Source organism: Dermacentor albipictus, chromosome 1 (genome assembly GCF_038994185.2).
Source record: "Dermacentor albipictus isolate Rhodes 1998 colony chromosome 1, USDA_Dalb.pri_finalv2, whole genome shotgun sequence".
NCBI lineage: Eukaryota > Metazoa > Arthropoda > Arachnida > Ixodida > Ixodidae > Dermacentor > Dermacentor albipictus.
Genome location: NC_091821.1, coordinates 418,653,559 through 418,673,756, shown reverse-complemented (window position 1 = coordinate 418,673,756; position 20,198 = coordinate 418,653,559). Strand labels below are relative to the sequence as shown.

The window sequence follows — 20,198 nt, the reverse complement described above, 5'->3', positions numbered from 1 at the left end:
TCCCTCGCGCGCTGTTTTTCCACCACTGCAGCTGTTATAGCTAGAAAAAGAAATAATAAAGTCGCGAATACAAAAGTGCACACGCTAGCCAGAGCTGCCGCCGAGAAGCTCCGGCTCCGTATGCGCGTTACGGCTACTGCGCATGCGCACAGCTGCCTGTACACGTTCAACGAACACGCGGAGAGGAACCCATGAACGCATGGTGCACCGTTATCTGGCCCCGTGCCGGTTGCTAACCAGGCTGAACAGGAAAACAGAAGGCGGATGTCGATGTGATGGTTACACCGCGAAAAAGTCATGCTGGGTTTGTTTCAAAGGACATACGAGGGGAGTCCTATGCAGCTAATTCCTGTGTCTTGCAGAAATGCGCCTGGAAAGGTGAACAATCGTTATCTGTGATGTGCAGTATACTAAAAAGAAAATGAAGAAAGAAATCCGCTCGCAGCTTTAAAGAGAAGTAGCACATATGCAAGGCAATAAATGCTGCGCGCTGACACATGCAGGCATCGCGAACGCCAGGCGTTTCTCCGCAGCGTCGTACAGCAGCTGCGTCAGCTGGGTAATAAGCTAGGCGGAGAACAAAGCAGGTCTCATAAAACCTGAGACTTTACGAACAGCAGTTGTAGCATCCGCGACTGCAAAATAATTTACGATCCGACCTACTGCGCTGCAACTACAGTCGACTCGGCTTTCGTCGGCGCCCATCTGGTTTCGAAGCGTGGAACGCTTCCTCGTGCTTGTTTTCGTATACGCTTGCGTGCGGGCTTGATGAACCAGTCTGCTGCTAAGCACGGCTTCGTGGGTTCCGACCTGGGCTGCCGAAAGCGGAATGCAAAACAAAAAACACCCGCGTACACTGTAAACCGATTTACACCCTAAAGGGCGTTTCTTCTATTTAGTATGACACTCACACACCCTTAAGGGTGTATAGGTGCCAGTTGTAGGCCGATTTGCACCGTTAACCCGGCCACGGCGGCCGCATTTCGATGGGGGCGAAATGCGAAAACACTCGTGTGCTTAGATTTAGGTGCACGTTAAAGAACCCCAGGTGGTCGAAATTTCCGGAGTCCTCCACTACGGCGTGCCTCATAATCAGAAAGTGGTTTTGGCACGTAAAACCCCATAATTTTTATTTGCACCGTTAAGAACCTTCAAGGGTATAAATCGGCTAACAATGCACCGAGATTTCGGTGCTTTCTTTTAGGCGCCCCGACGGGGTCAAAACTTATCTTCGATTATGAATTCTTTTTTTTTTCTCCTAAGCCCTGTTCATCGGTGCGACAATATAATTTAGCTGATGAACCGAAGTTTTTTCTTTCAAATCTTATTCAATGACGTTTAGAAAAGAGTACCTAAGGACGAAATTAAAAGAATACTTTATGAGAAGGGTGCGGAATATATGAGGCAATTTCGGAGCGAAATGCATGGAAACCACCAGGGGTGGGGGGGATCCGTCACACTCTTTGTGTCGCCGAGTAATAGTGTTCCTTGACTGATGGAGTCTGGACGACACGGTATATGAATGGCGGGCGGCACACTGGCGGCAAGAAGTTATTTTCTTCTTGTTAAATGCTGGCTCGAAGCACATTAGCGCAAGAGTGCACGGCGCTTGGCAAATGACGGAGAAGCAATTCGTCACGCAGTGAATGCAATGCCGACAGTTCCTTTGCCACACACCTCAACGGTGGCTCACACGGGGGCCGGAACGGCTTAATAAACGCACCCGTGCGGTTGACCACGCAGACAACACATCACCGCGAGCGCTAAGTGATAACCCGCGTACGCGAGTCAAATCCAAGGGACGCGACAGTATTCAAATTCATCCAGCCCGTCGGTGCACTCGGAAGGCGTCTGGCACTGTCCCCTTTTCACAGCGCTGAGGCACGTGGTAAAGCATCTCCTCGAAGCGAGGAGAGAGAGAGAGAGAGAGGGGCAGTTGCGCGCTGCCTGCGTCGGGGCCTCCTCGTCCGCTATTACGTCGTCTGCGAATCGCGCGTGCGCGGCGGACGGTCTTTTAAGGTGGAAGGTCAGTAGCCTTGGGGCCACGACGACGACGCTGACGCCGCGGCAGGTGCTGGGGGAAAGGGAAAGGGGGGGGGGCGCTGAGGGTAGGCGCCCTCGTACAAAGAAAGGCCACGTCGGCCGCGATCAACTCCCCACCCCCTCTTCCCCTCAACCCCCCATTTACGTAGGGAGGGAAACACGGCACCACAACCGCCGGGTTACTTTCTCTCCGAACCGGATTCCCCGCCTTGGCCGCCAGGGCAGCCCAGAACTAAACGACGTGTCCAGCGCCGTCAGACGCCCCAACAACGCAGCGGCGCCGGAGGCACTATACTGCATGCATGCCAGGTACGGCGAACCTGCGATCCAGACGCGCGCGATGGCCGCGAATCGCAGATGGTGGAAGTTTTTCGTGCAGACGCGCGACCATCAAGCTCTTCGGCTGCCGCCCGTCGACAACTGCTACTGCGAGGGGCAGGAACACAGGCCACAAACAAGTGGCGGGAGAGGCGCGGAAACACACGTCATACTGCCGCTTTTCTCCCTCTCTCTACTCACCTGCAGTGTGCGTTAAATTTGCGGGTGCAATTCCAAGCAATCTGAATGCGACCTGTTCCTTGATGCCAAAGGGCGTGAAGAGGTAGCCAATTTACGAAGGTACCAGACAACTTTCGTGTGCAACTCTGGAGTTCCTTGGTTGTTTCCGGGATATTATTTATTTATTTATTTATTTATTTATTACTTGTTTATTTGTTTGTTTTTGGTAACGGTCACACACTTGCGAGTACGGCTTAAGCAGCAATCCGACAGCTCCCCTCTCAGATGGACGAAGTGTCCGCACTATACACAATACCCCAGTAAGACCCGCGCAGCCAGTTTCCATACGAGTTCGCTCCGTGCAACAAGTGACATGTGCGTAATGTAGTGACGTCCAGAAATACAGGAGGCGTCCGTAATATGAATGTGTTAGAGGTTGTACACGGACCAAAAGAACTTATAGAAACACAACTACCAATCAGCGCAAGGGGCTACCAATCGGCAAATAATGACCCCGAAGGCTTCACGACATTATCTAAAAAGCTCGTGACACAACCACAAGGGTATCCTGTAGAAGACACCACGTGAACAGGCAAAATGCTGCAATGCCAGTGAGCCAGCATCGTATAGCGCTGGAGAAGTCCTTGGGCACGTCGCTAGCTCGCGAGCTTCGCGCCGAATGTACAATTTGCTATCATCCTGCGGCTTCTAAATAGGCACCCGATTCACGGCGGTACGCTGGCGCGTGCAAATCTACAAATAATAATCATAAATAGACTGCAGGACGAGCTCTCGCGTCGGTAGTTTTTTCATGAGAGTATGCTCACATGATGGCGTGCTGAAACACCATAGAAGAGGAATGAATGAAAATATGTTTGCAATGGCTCTATTGAAGAAGCGAAGTAGCTGACAGGAGCGGAAAATAACTTGCCATCTCATAATAGATTCACCCGGTAACTAAATACAGCCCCATGGACCCGAGGAATGATTTGGTCAGCTGCGTCATCCTGTGACGATCCGATGATATCTAGCCTCCATGGTTTGATAAGCGCTGGGTAAAAATTGATGCAAGGTGGTCAGCGCGCCACCCTAAAGATTTTTTTCTTTTTTTCTGGAAATAAGGTTTGCCCATGTGTATGTATATTCAAAACTCATCGGAACTGTTGAATGATAATCTCGGAAGGAGCGCGTATTTTTTGTTCGTTCGTTGATCTCGCAAAAAAATCATTGAATCCAGCCTATTACGCTAGAAACAAATTTCTCTTCATCCATACAATTATTACGGCTTTGAAGTTAACACAACGCTCATTTTTGTGACCTAGTTTTAAGACATTGCGAAGGTGCAAAGGAAAAGTTTGTATTCAAAATCTTCAAAGCCTGTTACTAAATCAGTTATCTCTACTCCAGCTACCCGCATTAAAAGACAACTTGTGAGGTGAACCCTAATATAAAACCGCGAAGGTGCGAACAAGCGATGCGCGTGAAGAGAAAAAAGAAAGAAATGCCAGAATGTCTACATACTTCTTGATGGCACAAAACTTAATTGCTGAGTTGCTGCACTGAAGGCTTGACACAAAGTCTAATTAGCCGCCCATTGTTCAATGTCGATAGATTTATGTCAGACAAGTTGCGTTGCCTATAACAAAATGGATCGATTGAGCACGGGCTATGCAAGAAAAAAACGAAAACAAAAGAGGAGGCAATGAGAAAGAAAAATCGAAGAGTATCGGTTCAAATTAATGAACATACAGAAGACATCGTTCATCGCGTTCTTTCCGCTAATTGGTGCTCAATTACGCAACAGTACGGCCTTAGACAGATGACGGCAAAAGACACTGGCTTCGGTCACAAGACTCGCTCTTGCACGCAGCCCACTTGCAGCCTTTGTTTGCGTTGCGTTGTACTCTTGCAACATACCTAATTGCAATACGATAAGAAACAAAGGAAGGCCAGCAAGATTTACGAAGAGGCACTGATATGCCGCAGATAAACCACCGCTCTATCTAGCAGACAGCTCGCAGTGAGAAAGCTTACAAGAACATAGGTGAATATCGGTCACCAATGAATACGAGGCGAGTCGCCGGTTTGACGCATGACGTCGGAAGCGTGTGACGCATCACGCCGTTAGCATGATAACGTACTGCATAGAAATTGAAACTGCACTAAACGAACGTGCAACTTCGCGGTGAAATATCCAGCGTACAAGTTTTAGCATCGAACTGCATCAATACAGGCACTGGTCATATTAGACCTGAGCAAAATGGAAAACGAAAGTACTGAATAGCTGTACTCGCTATCTTCGGAGTAGGTGCACTATTGCCATCTGTTCTATGAATTGACGTTTCCCCGGCGATTTCAAGAGACGTACAGCGTGCTGTGTAATGTTCTCTGAGTACCAGAAAGTGATGTATGGCCGTGGGGTACCGCAGAACCCAGATAACATTGCCGGACACTAGCCATCATAGACACTAAAAATGATCTCCAAGTTAACTGCCCTCTCGAGCTTTCTCCGAAAGGCGGCGATTACCAAGGTAGCCGGGGACGGTACGTGGTTATTACCCGTGGCAGTCCACCCTTCCCAGACATGCCGCCGCTTCCATGGGGTTCAAGGCTGAGCGAAGTGCACCGGCTTACTTGTCAAGCGAGAGCCGCGTTATGTTTCTCATCGAACAGGATGCGTTAAGATGCTGATTCATGCAAAACCATCGCTGGGGTTTCTCGCCGCGTTATGGACAAAGCTTTCCTTTACACTCGACCTACTGCTGGCTATTCTTGCAGGCGTCGAGAGAAACAGGCCAGACCATAACGCGGTAATCACTCAGAGATAGCGCCTTCGGCGGTGTCGATAAGCGTCCCGCTAGCGCACCGGTTGGAGCTACTGCTCAGACAACGGGTCCACAGCAGTGCCAAAAGGAGAGGGAAAAATAGATAAAAAGGTGGCAAGGCCCTAAATGAGTGCAAAAGACCTCGTTAATTGTGTAGAAGCTAAATGGACAGGAAGCTCGCAGAACAACGCGGGGCATGCTGACAAAAGCCGAACGACGCCGTTTTTCAACCCGCTTCCTTTTCACCGCAGGCTCCATCGGAGGAAGCACATGACGGCTCCACCGCACAACGCTTTTAGACACATTTTCTTTTCGGTCGAGATTTAGACCAGCGATGGGACGCTTCAAAATTTGCTCACCTGTCAACAAGATATCCCACGCGCAGGTCTCAGCGACCGCCGTCGCAGGAGACGTAATCACAGGGTTTCACGGGCACAGACTGTTCACAATCCCACCTGTTCCGGAGCTCACAGACGTAGAACACAGCCGCCGACGGCCATCGCCAACCGCGAGTGGCCTGTCGAATTTCCGGGTACTCAACGTCATTTCCTTCAAAGCGAAGCTTTGTTGTGAGCTGCCGCCATCTAGTATCGGTTCGTGGCACTGCTATGGTGCATGGCGCTTCAGCCTGCAGCGGCAACGGCGAGAACTAACTGAATTTGCCGCGAATCCCGGCATTATTCAAGTAAGCTCTATCGACGCGCTTGTGCATTTCGGCCAGTCTTCTCGATCAAACCATTCCAACTAATGATGTAGGTGATAACACGACCTATTGCCAACCAGAAGGCATCGAAATCGGGCTACCACATACGCAATAGTTACGTTTGAAACTTCGAAGACGTCAGCCGGCTCTGGTTTCGATAGCGAAGTGAGAAAACGAGATGACAGCGTGAGAGCTACGATAGCTGAAGCGAAACGAAATAATTTTCTTATTAAAAAACTGGAGATAGGAATGCCACTGCAGGTCTTGGTCTGTCTCCAATAAAATTCGTTGCAGTTCACTAACTCTGTGCATTCACGTGCATACAGATGTTTCTGCGTTGTCTCTGTGCCCGGAAGTACAAAGCGGTCCACTCTATGTCCGGATTTTCCTCTCTCGCAAGAGTGAAATCGTCTATATTTGCAGCAGATAAGCTTTAGTTGGTAGCTCTGACTCGTTTCGACTCACATGTGCAGTGCACTGACATTGCCTCCGCAGTCACTTGCAGGTAGGACGCCAGCAAAGCGAGAGCGACACCTTTTAGTCTTCCTTTTAACAGTGGACCTCACTGTACAATGGCGTTCCCTGAAGTTTTCTTCCGAAATGCGTAATGAAGGATTTCTGGGAGAATTTTGCACTGAGCGCCAATGTAACTCCGCCGTGATTTTGATGACAAATGCCTGAAAACCGGTGCCGGCCAACTAGCACCATTCTTGAGCCACACATGTAGTGAATGGCGACGACCTATAGGATGTATGACTCCTTGTTCAAAGCCTTCAAGTGGAGATGGTACTACATATTTTGCATTGCTTATTACTGGCGGCTCCCCGCATCTGCCCCTGGGCTGCCGATACGGAAGCCATTTGCGTAAAAGGTAATATGAAGTATTATTTGTAGTATATTATAGATATGTGCGTTCAACTGGAAATAAAGAAGACATAGTTTCGCGTTTTCACCTACTTTTGTACACGAAAAGAACATGTAATGTTTTCATTCATGTCATAAGGTGCACCGATAAGCTCACAAGGTTCTTAAATACTTATATGCTGCCACATGACGTTGAAAAGTCTGGGCTCTGTCGACGTGTAATACAGATGCATAGTTAATTGCGCATCATGCTGTTTTCACCAGTAACGCGCCATATATGCTACTGTTTATTTAGTAGAATATTCCCTTTCATATTCTAATGGTCTACTCTAAGTCCAGTGTTCTTACTCCAGAGGTTAGGCAAACACAGGCTCTATCTCTCGCTCTCTCTGTCTACGGCTCAGGCTTGCTGGACATGATATCTCCAAATTCTCTCCAGACACATACGAGTACGTTTTATTCCTTACAAACAAATGTAGCCTGTGCAAACAGGCCGGGATTTTTCTCTATTGCGTTGCCCTCAGAACTAGGTTGTGGTATTACGCATGGAATGCTTTTAGCTGCCTTGAACGATAAGCCAGAGCCGTTATCCGGGCATTCAAACGAGAACATCCGGGTAAGTTGCGAGAACAAAACGAGATCACCCGGTCAAACAGTCAAGGCCGCATTACATACGCTAGGTACTTTCCAAACAAGTTACAAAAAATATTTCTTCCGAGTTTTAACAAATGTTCGTTCACAATATCACTCAAGCTGCAACTTCTAGTACGCTGAAGTTTTATTTGTAATTTCCAATTGCGACGTTCAAAAACCAGATACAGGGCACTATACAATTCATTGTCATCTTTTGGCGCTGCGACAGAGTTGCCTGTGCTCTTTTCAACACCAGCTGCCCGTGAGGTCCGCGGCGCCTCTGGCCAATTGGTCTGGCGTGCTGGTACACTCTTAAGCAAAATTACGCCCTTTTGCCACACAACGATAATCACCATCTGTCTTGTCCGCATTTCCTTTCTTTAACGTGGCGAGCCCAGCACTTCCCAGTAACGAACGGCATGTGCGTTATCAGCGTGACATAGCATACCCGACAGGAAAGTAGCGGGCGCGGCGTGGTAACACCCGTGCAGAAGCTCCGACCCCGTGGCCTTCCCTTGATAGGCAAATAAAGTTGTCCGCGAGTATAGTATCAAGATTGTGGCTAGTATTATATCCAACCAATCTGCTTTGCCGGTAGCCATTTCATGCTTACATCTACTCTCGATTACGGGAGAGCCAGCAATTTTTGTCTGTGTGTGTGTGTGTGTGTGTTCGCTATTTCTGACTCTCTCTTTCTCTTTACTGTTAACTGGAGCAGTGTCGGGTGTTAGGTTAGTTAGCACACAGTCATGAACGAAAGTTGTCGTTCTGTTTACTGCGCTATACTGTTATACAAAGGAGCGAGAGAGAGAGAGAGAGACTGGAAATAGAAATATCATTAGCGTTTTGAACTGGTAAAGAAGCGAACATGAGTGGCCTTCATTGAGCGCCAGGATTGTTCTGCAAGGCTTATCAGGTAAAATACTGGGTACATTTACGAAAAATATGGGTCCCTGGTTTAGGCATCTATAACACACACACAGACACGCACACACAGAGAGAGAGAGAGATTGACGTGTAGTCGCGGAACAAACGCCCCGAGGTCTTGCTCAGTTGTTTCCAAACGTTAATGTTTCTCCTTAACGCGCTTCTAAACGCGTTAAGAAACGCCACAATTCGAGCACCTGGTGCCTGTCAAAGAGCCAGCTCACTCTAGCGCCGATCGTAACGGTGCGAGGATAGACAGGACTTCGAGAAGAGGGAAACTGTGGCGAGGAGGGCATGGTCCTTTCTCCCACCGCCGCGCACACCCGCGCGGCGCGAGCCAACGCACAAAGCAAAAAGAAGAGGACCCGGTCGGACAAGTTCTGCCCGTGCTTCTCCCAGTTGGGCAACTCCGCGTGGGTACGATGGGTGTGTAGCGAGGAGGCTTCCGGTGACCACGGCCGTGCTGGTGGTGGCTGCTGCAGGTGATTCGTCGAGGCCGCTGCCATGCGACAAAACGTGAGTACTATGGCCCCACCTATAAGCGGGAGCGTCGTCTGTGCCATTAGTATCAGCGTATTCGAAATAGATCTGCGCCATAACACTTCTATAGCGATCAAAGGGAGCCGACGGAGTCGTTTGCTGCTGGTGGTGCTTGCCATGTATTCGATTGAGAGAGAACGTAGAATGAAAGCGCAGGCCGCTGAATGTGCAGTGATTGACGAACTGCATGCTCCTGAGAACGTTACTCTGCAACTGCACCACGTGTGGACGTGAAGGCAGAGGCAGTTCGTGCCGCGACTCGCATTGCAAATGAACGAGGTCGACATCGCGATAGAGACTTGCAGAACGACGGGGCACCTGCAGGTTTCGGATCGGGTCTGGTCGGCCCTCGACTTCGTGCATGCATATCGCGGAGCGGTATCCTCGGTGACATCATATGGGACGCCTTGCAGGAATGCCGCTTAATACAAGCTACGTCTGTAATGCAACCTTTTTTAAGCTCCCGCCGTACTTCGCAGTACAGTCTGATTTTAGGCTCGCATTGCTGGTGCGTTACGCGTTACGCGTATTGAACACGTTGTTTCGCTCGAAGCTTCCGGATACCACGGACCGTGGAAAGAACTTATGAGAGCACGTGAACGCACAGTACAAAGGCATATGCAGTCCTGCTTGAACGTTACGCCATGAGTTAGTGTAAGCCTAAATTAGGCTCGCTCGACGAACGCTTGACTGACTCGCGTGTCTCTCGTTCTTTCGTCCTTCATTGAAGTGATAAAAAAAAAGAAAAGGGATTTGCTCGTTGAAGCGGGACGTTTCACGTAACAGACGTCGAGTCCAATAAATTAAGACATTTCTTATTACCATGCTCGCTATTTTATGTTTTGGGACCAATGCCAAGGTTCGCGGCTATTTTCGGGCACTGTATGTACACAATTCGCGAAACAGAAAGATCGAAAGATCCATTGTGACGTAAGAGTGAACTGTTCGCTGCACCATCTTCCCGTGGACTGCGGGAGATTTTGGAAAATAACGCAAATTGTTTCCTCGCCCATATTAAGCTTTTCACAGTACGTCGGGTTCAACTTTCCAAGCCACTTGTCATTGCAAGCTCGACGGATTGAGTGCATTCGAATACACGAGACACCAGTTTAACATACCTTCTTGTGGCGTGGCGTTAGCGCAGAGGGCTCGGAATCAACTACATGAAGAGCTATAGTCGGTTTTTGTCGTCGCCCACGATACGTTTTCTTTTTTTTTTTAGACCATACAGAGTAAAAAAAAAAAAAAGAAAAACACCCGTTGCAGATAGCATAGTTCTATTTATTAAGCCGGATCACTCAAAAAGGCAGACGTAACTCCCAGGAAATATCAAAATGCATATTCGACTAGGGCTGCCGTGTCATTCACTGATTCACTATAATTCACTAATGGAAATTTCACCAATTAACTTTCTGTTACCTAATTTAGGGTACATATTGCAGTTTTACGAATTGTAGCCACTTGGAAAGAATTCTAACAATCGCACGGGTTTGACAATATTCACCGCGAAACTTGCGGTAAGAATGCACTATTGTTCCGCTTACTTTTCTAACAATACGTCCTTTTACGCATTGACACACAACAAAAGTATCTGGCACAATCCGTTGGCGGGCTAGTTGGTGCCAATCCATAATTACTTTGTTTAGCGCAGAACAACGAACACAAGAAGGACGACGGGACAAGGCGCGGTGTAAGCCGACAAGGTGTAAGCCGTCTTGTCCTGTCGTATCTTTTGTGTCCGTTGTTTTGCGCTAAACAAAGTAATTATGGAAAGTAACTCTACCGCCAACGTGCTCTGTCGCCCGCCGTGAGAATGAACATTTAGAAACTTGTGTCATCCTGAGAATTCGTTTCAAGTGGGCACGCCTTGCATACTCACCGGCTACAATTCGTCAATTGCAATGTATGACGTCAAGTAAATAATTAAGAAGTTAATTAATGTATTTTGGTTCAATTATTCGATTATGCATTTCGATTCCTCGTACAAGTACTGCCCGCATCTTTGAGTAACCCGTTCAATGACTAGAATTATGCTAACTTACACGGGCCGTTTTAAAAAATGCGGTGTTCTCTTAGCGCTTCCAGTGTTATGCTCCATTTATTATCCTATAATCAGGCGCAGTATACAGCATTTCCTTCTACTTGACCGCATCCGTTCTCATCAACCGCGCTGATTGGCCGATCTTGTCGAGAGCGCTGGTACCAAGCCACTTACGAAACATAAATAAGCAAAAGACAGTTGATTAGCGTATAATTTAAATGAAACATTTCCGGCATCACGATTCAGTTCATTTCACCATCGCCGAAGTAAAGAGAGAGCGAGAAAAATGTATTTACAGAAAGGCAGAGAGCTGTATAGCTTGCTATGGCCTGCTACTATACACTGGCTAAAAGGGACGGGCAGGAAAAGGGCTGATAAATGATAACAATGATATAAGGAGGAGGTGCGCACATACAAGTTCACAACGCTGTGGCATCTCGAAATCCGTGCGTCCAGCCTAATGGCTTGTACGAAGGCTATTGCGGTGCTTGTTATCAAGCCTACGCTGCTTGCATCAGGCCAAAAACCCAAAAGAAACTTGTCTTATAGCGACCTCTTATCGAAGTTTCGATGGAAGAGACAAGTCGCTGTCGTTCTTGCGCGTACACGAGACGAACACAAAATACGTGATCGAGCTGAGTTTCTGACACCTGTGCAGTGTTCACAAGTTGGGCTATAAACCTATGAGATGTCCATATAACGCTGGGTGAATGCGGCACCAAGGCGAATCCGCTGCACCATGCTTGTTTGGATTCCTTTTAGCTTGTGAGGCATACCGGAATTTCATTTCTGGGTCCCATTTATGCACTCGCTTGTATCGTCGATCTGGTTGGGTCCAGTGCTCCAACGTAGGGTTGCATATTACGCAACGAAGTAGGGCGTTTGTGTCTGTTCGTGAGAACGCAATGTGTGCTTCAGAAACATTATTTAAAACTGTTTCCGCATTAGCGTCTGTCTGTTCATTCGCTATCACGCCACAGTGTGCAGTTATCCTCTGAAAGGCGATATTGTGGCTATTTCTAATTGCGTGGTCGAGATGCTCTGTAATTTCTAGAGCTATTGGTTTGCGTAGTGAAAACAGAGCTGCGTCATCATCACCGCTCCTTCCAAAGGTTCTTTGGAAAAATAAACATGGTTTGATTTGACTTGATCAATTTTATAAGAGTGCGTTGATCCGATCGGAACGGTGCTTCTCCTTGGTATTGCTACAAGGCTGTGCAGGAATTGCACCGTCTCGTGGGTCCATCTCGGTGTCGTATGCTCCCACATACAACATCAAGATGAACCCACAAGGCTTATGTGTCAGCGCGCCGTCTATTTCACTCAGCAAAAAAAAAAAAAAAAAAGAGATTAGCTTAACCACTGACAATAGAGGGCGTAGGTAGACTGTTTTGTTTTATCCATTAAATGTAATCCGAAGCCCCTCACACAACGGCATGACTCATGATCAGGTCGTGGTTTTGGCACGAACAAGATATTTAATTTAATTTTGTTTTAAAGTTTGGATCTCTTTTTCTGCGGAGTTACACTGTTGTAAACTTGTTTAAGATGAAAGATGGAGCCCGAGCTACAGCTCCTTAAACGGCATTATTGCATCTGGTTGTCCTTGACAGACTTTCCAGATTTGTTTGTTTGTCGGTTGGTTCGCATCTGATTGTCACTAACCGACTTTCCAGATTTCTTTCTTTCTCCTTCCTTTCTTTCTTTCAACTGCAATGGAATTATGGGGCTTTACGTGCCAAAACCACGATCTGATTATGAGGCGCGCAGTAGTGGGGAACTTCGGAAATTTGGACCACCTGGGGTTCTTTAACGTGCACCTAAATCTACTTACACGGGTGTTTTCGCATTTCGCCCCCATCTAAATGCGGCCGCCGTGGTTGGGATTCGATCCCGCGACCTTCAATTGCAATGGAGAGCCATGCTATAGGTTGGCTTCTTGGCACTATCGTAGCAGGCACGCATTCTATCCCCGCTGTTGGATCATCTCACGAGATATTTCTTCATTCATGAGAGTACGACTTTCTTACTCATGGGATGCTTCATCGAACAATAAAATACACAACAGATGATTACGATAAGCATACCTATTATTGCCAGCTGTTACGCAAGCGAACAAAGAGAAGAAAGAAGGAAGGGGTGGGGGTGGGGTGCGTGATATTGAACGATGTGCTTCGTAGGTTCAACAGCTTGAGAATTTTTAATAATGTACATAAAAGAAGGAGCTACTCGATCTATACGAGCACAACAATGTGTATACAATCCCGCCATACGCATCGCGAATCTATTGTACCTTTCGCCTTTATTCAGCTGTCATTTTGCATCGAATTGCGGTGATATTCACATGTAGTAAATTGTTTTTGAGAACAATACAGATAAGACAGTAAAAGAGGGCTGAAATAAGCAACAAGCAGAAGGTGAAAGAACGCTGTTCTTTCAGTCTCTGCCTGTCGCATATCTCATTAAATTCGTGTGCTGTATAGTATTAAAGTATAAAATTCTTAATACTTGAAAGGGCTATGCTTACACTCTTGCGTCCCATTCTCCTTACCTCTACTTCTGCTGACAGGTCTGTCAGCACTATCGTAGGTGTCAGCTATACGCTAGACAGTTGCAAGGTGGTACGCATGCTTCTCGCTTATTTCGCAACAATTTCCTATTTTTTTTCTTTCTCTCTCATTTATTATTTTCCTACGAGAGCTGTGACGGTTCCTTAGGGATCGCAATATTCTCCTTGCAATGGTGAGCGTATGTGATACGCTTAGGAAGATCGTGCATAACGCTTAATGTGAACCTCACGATTGCATAAATGCTAATTTGCGTGCCTTGGCAAAGGCCTGTTTCGGACACCACGCTCCACACTGACTCCCGCATCGGTGGAGCATCTCTAGTCGACGCAGCCAGCTTCACGACTGCGCGATCCTGCTTCGCTATTCTCGTCAAGCACGGACTACTGGCTCTCGTGCAGCGTTCCTCTGCAAGGACAACGCAATTTAGAGGGATGACCAACGACATCCCTTCATTTCACGACATGTATTCTCGAAGCATCAGAATTTTCACTGCGCGTTCATGTTGCACAGTGGAGCTGGAAAAGGCGAGGTAAAAAATGATGCCCTGCCATTTGTGAAAATGAGCCTCGCAGAGAAAGCTGGGAAACGCGATGGAAAATTGACGTCATACGTGGGCACCGACGTTACGTTTACGTGTATGTCACGCATCTAGTGGCTGTAGAAGTAACGCGTCTCAAATAAAATGGCAACTCTCGAAATATATTGGCTGCACGTGAGTTTCAGGCAGGCTACGCGGCTGAATTAGAGACTCGTGGGTGACTGTAATGCGATAACGTTATGAACTCATGTTATCCTATTAATATCTATAGACATGCGCATGAGAAACCTCGAGGTCATCTGTGAGATTCTGTGACACTTTTATATACTGCTGCTGTCTGACTGCTGCCACCTGTGAGCCTACAACCTCACGTAGCGTCAGTCTAAACACAACCACAACGGCTGTTTTGAATGCGTAAGCATTTCTAGGTCTACCCAATGAGGAAACCTATACGTGTTGTAAGCCGAATCACTATAAAGAAATAATGTATGAAAAACAAACTGAATTCGAAAGGAAAAAACTTTGGTGGTGGAGAGTTTTAAGCCAACGACCCCACGTTCAGAAGCCGAGTGTATCATCAACTGGGATTTCTTTTTCTTCTCTTTACTGCATGGAATTATGAGTAGTGTAATGCGAAAATTAGTTACATTACATGTAGACACACACGAAAAACAAATGCGTACGTGCTACACGGTCCAATCAAAGTTCAGAAAGGAGCAAACAAATACAAGCGCCGAGAAGCGAAATTTACTCAGTAACGGGATCAATGGTTCCAACCACACTATACGCATTTGAGCAGCCTCTCCTCTAAAGACAGACCTTGTCGAGAGAGGTGGCTCGGCTTGTCTGTCGATCATGCGACTTTTCCATAATGAATAGAGTCCTAATAACATAAACAAATCGTATGGTGGGCTGAACACCAACGCTTGCAGAAGGTTAATATATATCTGAACCATATCAATGCGTTGTACCGATGGCACAAAACAAATGTTAAAGGATAACAATTTCTATGAAGTACTTAAATCGGACAACTGGGCTAGTTGTAATATCGACATATTATGCATTTCCAGCGCATTAACGAAAATAGTAAAAGTTAAGAGAAAATTAAAGACGAAAGGACAGGTAAGACACTGGACCAATGTCTCATGTGTCTTTTCGTGTTTCCTCTTCTATTAATTTTTCGTGTTCATTTAAGGTGCTGGAAATGCACGAAGTGTTTCTGCGAAGACTTTCTTGAAACATTTTGTGATGCTGGATTAAAAGCCATCTCTAGGACCACATGTACACCCAACTTGAAGCGTTGTAGACGTTAGCAAAATTCCGATTTCGCGAAAATTTAAGGCCAAACACGCCACATCATCGATCGTTGGGTCACGTGATGTGCGTTCCGTTGGGGCGTCCTTTCAGCGACCGAAATGCCACCTACACCTGGAGGCTCATGCGCTCCGCGTCGCGCAACACGGGCAGATAAGCCCGTGTTGTGATAAGTCAATGCGATGATAAGGATGATAATGAGGGATGAGGGGCTATGTGGGTCTCATCATGGTTGATAATTCCTCGACGCGGGTGAATAAAGTGCGAAAGAGCAATAAAGGCTTATAATGGTCGGAGCAATTCTGATAAAGTAGATAAGGAACGATAACAGATGATAAGGGTAGGATCAAGCCTGATAAGGACCAATAAGAGCAAGTAAGAGTGGACTCACGTCCGATAGTGTAGATAAGGGTAGCATAGAGTCGGATGAGGTTGATAACGACCGATAAGGGTTGATAAATGTTTATACTGGTCGTATAAAGTTTGATGAGATCTATAATGACACCGGGCTTCGTGGAGATGAACAAGTGGAGCAATGCTTTCTCAGATTTAGACAACTCCAGTGGAGTCTCTGCGTGAATATCTTTTGTTAGATACGGAGCTGTTTCCTGCGATTACTTCGAGTTCCCCAAACCACATCGGATTGCAGCACAGCTAATTGAGGAATGCAGAAGCAGGAAAGCGCATTCCAGAGGAGACACGTGCAAACAAGTTTGCGGCCCCCAGGTCGTGTGCCGCCGGGATTAGAAGGGGCCCTGGGACAATGGAGCTCAATCGTCCCCCTTCGCCTTTGAAGAAGGCATTTGCCACCGCTGCGGAGCCGAGTCACTGGAAGCAGGTGGGCCCTTGTACAATGGAGCATGAGCGCCCCCCTCCTTCTCCATCTTAGAAGAAGTGGGTTGCACCACTGCGAGGCAAGACCGCAGAGAGCCGCCGGGTGTGACAACGCGATACGGGCGCCAACCATTGGCTGAAAGTGGCGTCATTGGAGCGGACTCTCCTATTGGTCGAACATGACGTGACTTCCAGTGCTCGAAGGGTTTATAAGAAGCCTTCCAGAGAGACCTGAGCATGCTGGAGCATTCCCTGATTCCCTGACTCACCTCTCTCGAACTTCTTGCCGCGGGCCGCAGCGTCCGAGTTGCTGCCGGCCCGTAATGACTGTACAAATGTTAATTGACGCTCACCTCCTTGTACATAATGTAGAATAAAATCCTCCCAAGTTTGGTTTCCATCCCGACGTCCGTCCTTCAACCCCTACACTTTACACATCACCCGGTCTCGCGAGACATATTCGTTGTGCCGCAGAAATTGTAAAGAGCCGTCTAGAAAGCGTAGTTGCGCGATAATTATTTGACGGTTTAGTAATAAACTGAGGCAGATTCAACGCACCTTGTTTTAATCTACAAACAGCGAAGCTTCTTTTTTTTCAGATGCACAAAGAGTGTTAAACCTTCTTTAGTTTCTGTGGGTTCGCAACTTCAGCGCAATGCCATACCAGAGGCCCTCGCCCAGACCACATCACCCACGTTACAATCTGTCCAAACGCATGCAGCCCCATTCGCTAGTACACTCTACCTTCACCTCTGTTCGGGTGCTGCGCGCACCTGTCCTACGCATTGTGACACTCGCGGCATCATCTCAAAGAGCTAAATGACGTTGGCACACCAGAAGCACGAGTTCGAATGTGGCCTAATGGTTAGTGCACCGGGCTGCTGTGCTGGGGTCCGAGCTTCGGGTCCCACCATCGGGCACGTCATTCAACTCTTCTTTTTAAGCGTGAGCTATTCAGTAAGACAGCAGCAGCACCCAGTATATATAGCCACGGTCGGGAAAGTCCGCGAGGGTTGGCGAAGAAATAGTATAGTGGAGGTAGAAACGAATCACATGTAGCGAGGCGATGGCGCGAGAAGACGAGGTACCCTCCCCGTAACAGAGGCGCCCTCCCGGTACACCTCGGCCAGCGTCCGCAAGCGACATCCGTCCCCCATGCCTTCACCCTTAACCCCACATACCCTTCACCCTGAAACCCACCCATCCCACATCAAGAAAAAAAACAGAACAAATTATTCACCTCTATTTATCGTCATGGAGAACGCATACGTAACAAGAAAGAACAGTGATGTGTTATGGGAGCAAGATCGTAATTAGTAAAGTAAATATTTAATCAGTAATTGGCTTTCTGATCTGTTCGCGACTGAAACTTCTCTACAGCATATCAATAATGCTATTCTGCAGGCTTTGCGTTAAAGGCGGAGTCACATGACATTTTGGACTTCTCATTTCTTTTATTTGGGCTAAATAACGGTATTAGACCTCGAGACCCTAGGAAAGAAATGCAGCAGATCCAACGAGTTGGAATCTATATACAGTGAAGCTTTCTGTGAGTGTAAAAAGAGTTGAAGCACGAGTACACACACGCAGACCGACACACACACACATACGCGCCTCACGCACGCATGCGCACACACAAGCATACACACACGCCCTGAACGCATCATAGTTTCAAAGGCAGCATGCACATACGCACGTACGCAATTCGTATCCATTCTATCTACAGGTAGCGTTTACTTCCTCATTACCGCGCAGCAGCGGTAGCGCGAAGGCGAGCTTTCTGGTTCTTTTTGTCGTTCCCCGGAACGCCTGGCGCCGCCGCTGCCGCGGATACGCGTAGGCGAGCGCTATCTGTTGGGTTGCAAGGAAACCAGGGGGCGCGTATACTCGGCTGGGATTAGTGTCCCTGTATATGCTCCCCGCAGGGAGCATATACAGGAACACTAGCTGGGATTGGTTGATCTATTCGGCAATAGAACAGCCAGGTCGCAGCCACGGTCACGAAACGTCGGCGAGGTTCGCAAAGAAAAGCTTCGCCTAAAAAAATTCCGGCAGACACCATCACTGGATAACCATCGACGTTAACGTGATTAGTAGTAAAGCAATGTAGCGCTTTTGGACTATTTTAGGTCTCACTTCCCAGCACGTGTATGTGCCATAACGTCATGACTTTGAAAGTGGTGGTGTCGGAGCAACACATCACAACGTATTCGCACCGCTCCATCTTTCTCAGTGGTCTGTTATGCTGCTACATCGGGCCGCGCATGCAGAGAATGGCATCGTAGTAGAGTGCCCAGCGAGCCAGACCGAGTGTCAGAACATCGCGATGTTCTGCTCCCACGTCATTGCATTCTACGTCATGACGCCACGACAAATGCACCTCCTGGGAAAAAAAAGGAAACCGAAAGTGGTTCGTGGAAAAACGTTTATTATAAACAGTGTATTTATAGCGCTCTGACGCTTGCTATTGTTTTTCAAGGGTTTCAAGATCCAGGACTTTCACTTATATAACGAAAAAAAAAACGAAAGAAAAAACGACAACATAATCTCAGTATACTTTATGTCCAGCATCGCCATTTGTTGGGCGTGTTGGTAAACTGACTTGGAAAACATATTTAGCGCCAGCGAACAAGGACAGAAGGGAAACGACACCGCAACACTTTATGTTACCCGCGCTGAAATCAGCTTTCCGACGTATCAAACACAGCGTACTGAAGATGGTACGTTGGGCTTTGTGAGGCTAACGAAACCAAGTGTCCACTTAAGTACGCCCGCCTTCTATTTTATTTTCTCTCTGTCTCCCAAACCCACCGCATGGCGCATTTTCTATGGGGATTCTGAGCTTCACGGGAATCCCGTCTCGGCGTCGCTGACTGGTTATTTGAGTTATTTGTGCTCAGTACATGTGACACGGAGGCGATAACTGTGACGTCGCCTCTGCTGGCATATATCGTGGCTTCTCCGCGCGAAGAAAAGCACGCTTTCTTTCGTTTGAATTCTCCGCTGTCTTTTCTCGACGGCACCGCGCTTGCACGTTTGCAATGTGCGAACCTGGTGAGGAGACATTTAAACACGATTCACGCTACACATGTGAAGGTAGAAGAGCCCTGAATTGTTGATGAAAAGAACACACACGGAAGGAACACGGATACAGAAAGGAAAGACGCTCCTCAACCTTACGAGCGTCTTTACTGTGTGCATCTGTGTTCTTTCATGTCTGTGTTCTTTTATCGGCAATTCAGTGCTCTTCTGCTTTCATATACATGCACCTATGCAAACCACAGCTGTCGCTTTATCACGACCACCTATTACAGCAGAACTCCGGTGGATGAAACTACATGCGCAATCCACCGCGCCCGCTACACAATCTCGCAGCTGCCGCCGCTCCTCCTGTCGCGTGTCTCTCACGTTACACTCCTGGTCCTTGCGGCCCAGTTCCGTCATAATGCTATCGCATAAAACCCTTGCTAGCACAAATATCGTGTAATGGTATAATGATTGGCTTACCGATAGCATTTGAGTCAAATGTCTCGATGATCGGCGCTCCTCTGTGTTACAAACTAAGACACAATGTCGACGGCCAAATTTGGTCCGTCCGTACGATGCCATCGCATTCAAAACATGTACGGCGTCAAAATACGACAGGGCGCCTTCTGACGCAAATACGCCGCAGAGGAAGCTTACATGTATTGAATTCGTGCGACCAATTATAGCAGCGAATAACCAGAGCAAGCCGACATGCCGACACTGTAATACCGCGCAGTGAGCGATTCCTTTTATCGCATATGGGTTGGCCCGCCGGCGTTCCATGGAGGCGCCACCGTTAAGGTACGCAAATCCGGAAGCGATACCGTGACCCGACGCAATG

General features: G+C 47.5%; 2 protein-coding genes across 2 annotated transcripts in view; one reads left to right on the top strand and one right to left on the bottom strand.

The window, feature by feature from the left end:
• Window positions 1-5,885, bottom strand: part of Pgant5 (polypeptide N-acetylgalactosaminyltransferase 5) — a 343,624-nt gene extending 337,739 nt beyond the window's left edge. The window contains exon 1 of the mRNA XM_065429901.1: window positions 5,726-5,885. The gene's annotated coding sequence lies outside the window, so the exon portion shown is untranslated. The remainder of the gene's footprint in view (window positions 1-5,725) is intronic.
• Window positions 5,886-8,858: 2,973 nt separating this feature from the next.
• Window positions 8,859-20,198, top strand: part of LOC135900411 (polypeptide N-acetylgalactosaminyltransferase 1-like) — a 38,215-nt gene continuing 26,875 nt past the window's right edge. Inside the window, exon 1 of the mRNA XM_065429906.1 lies at window positions 8,859-9,009. The gene's annotated coding sequence lies outside the window, so the exon portion shown is untranslated. The remainder of the gene's footprint in view (window positions 9,010-20,198) is intronic.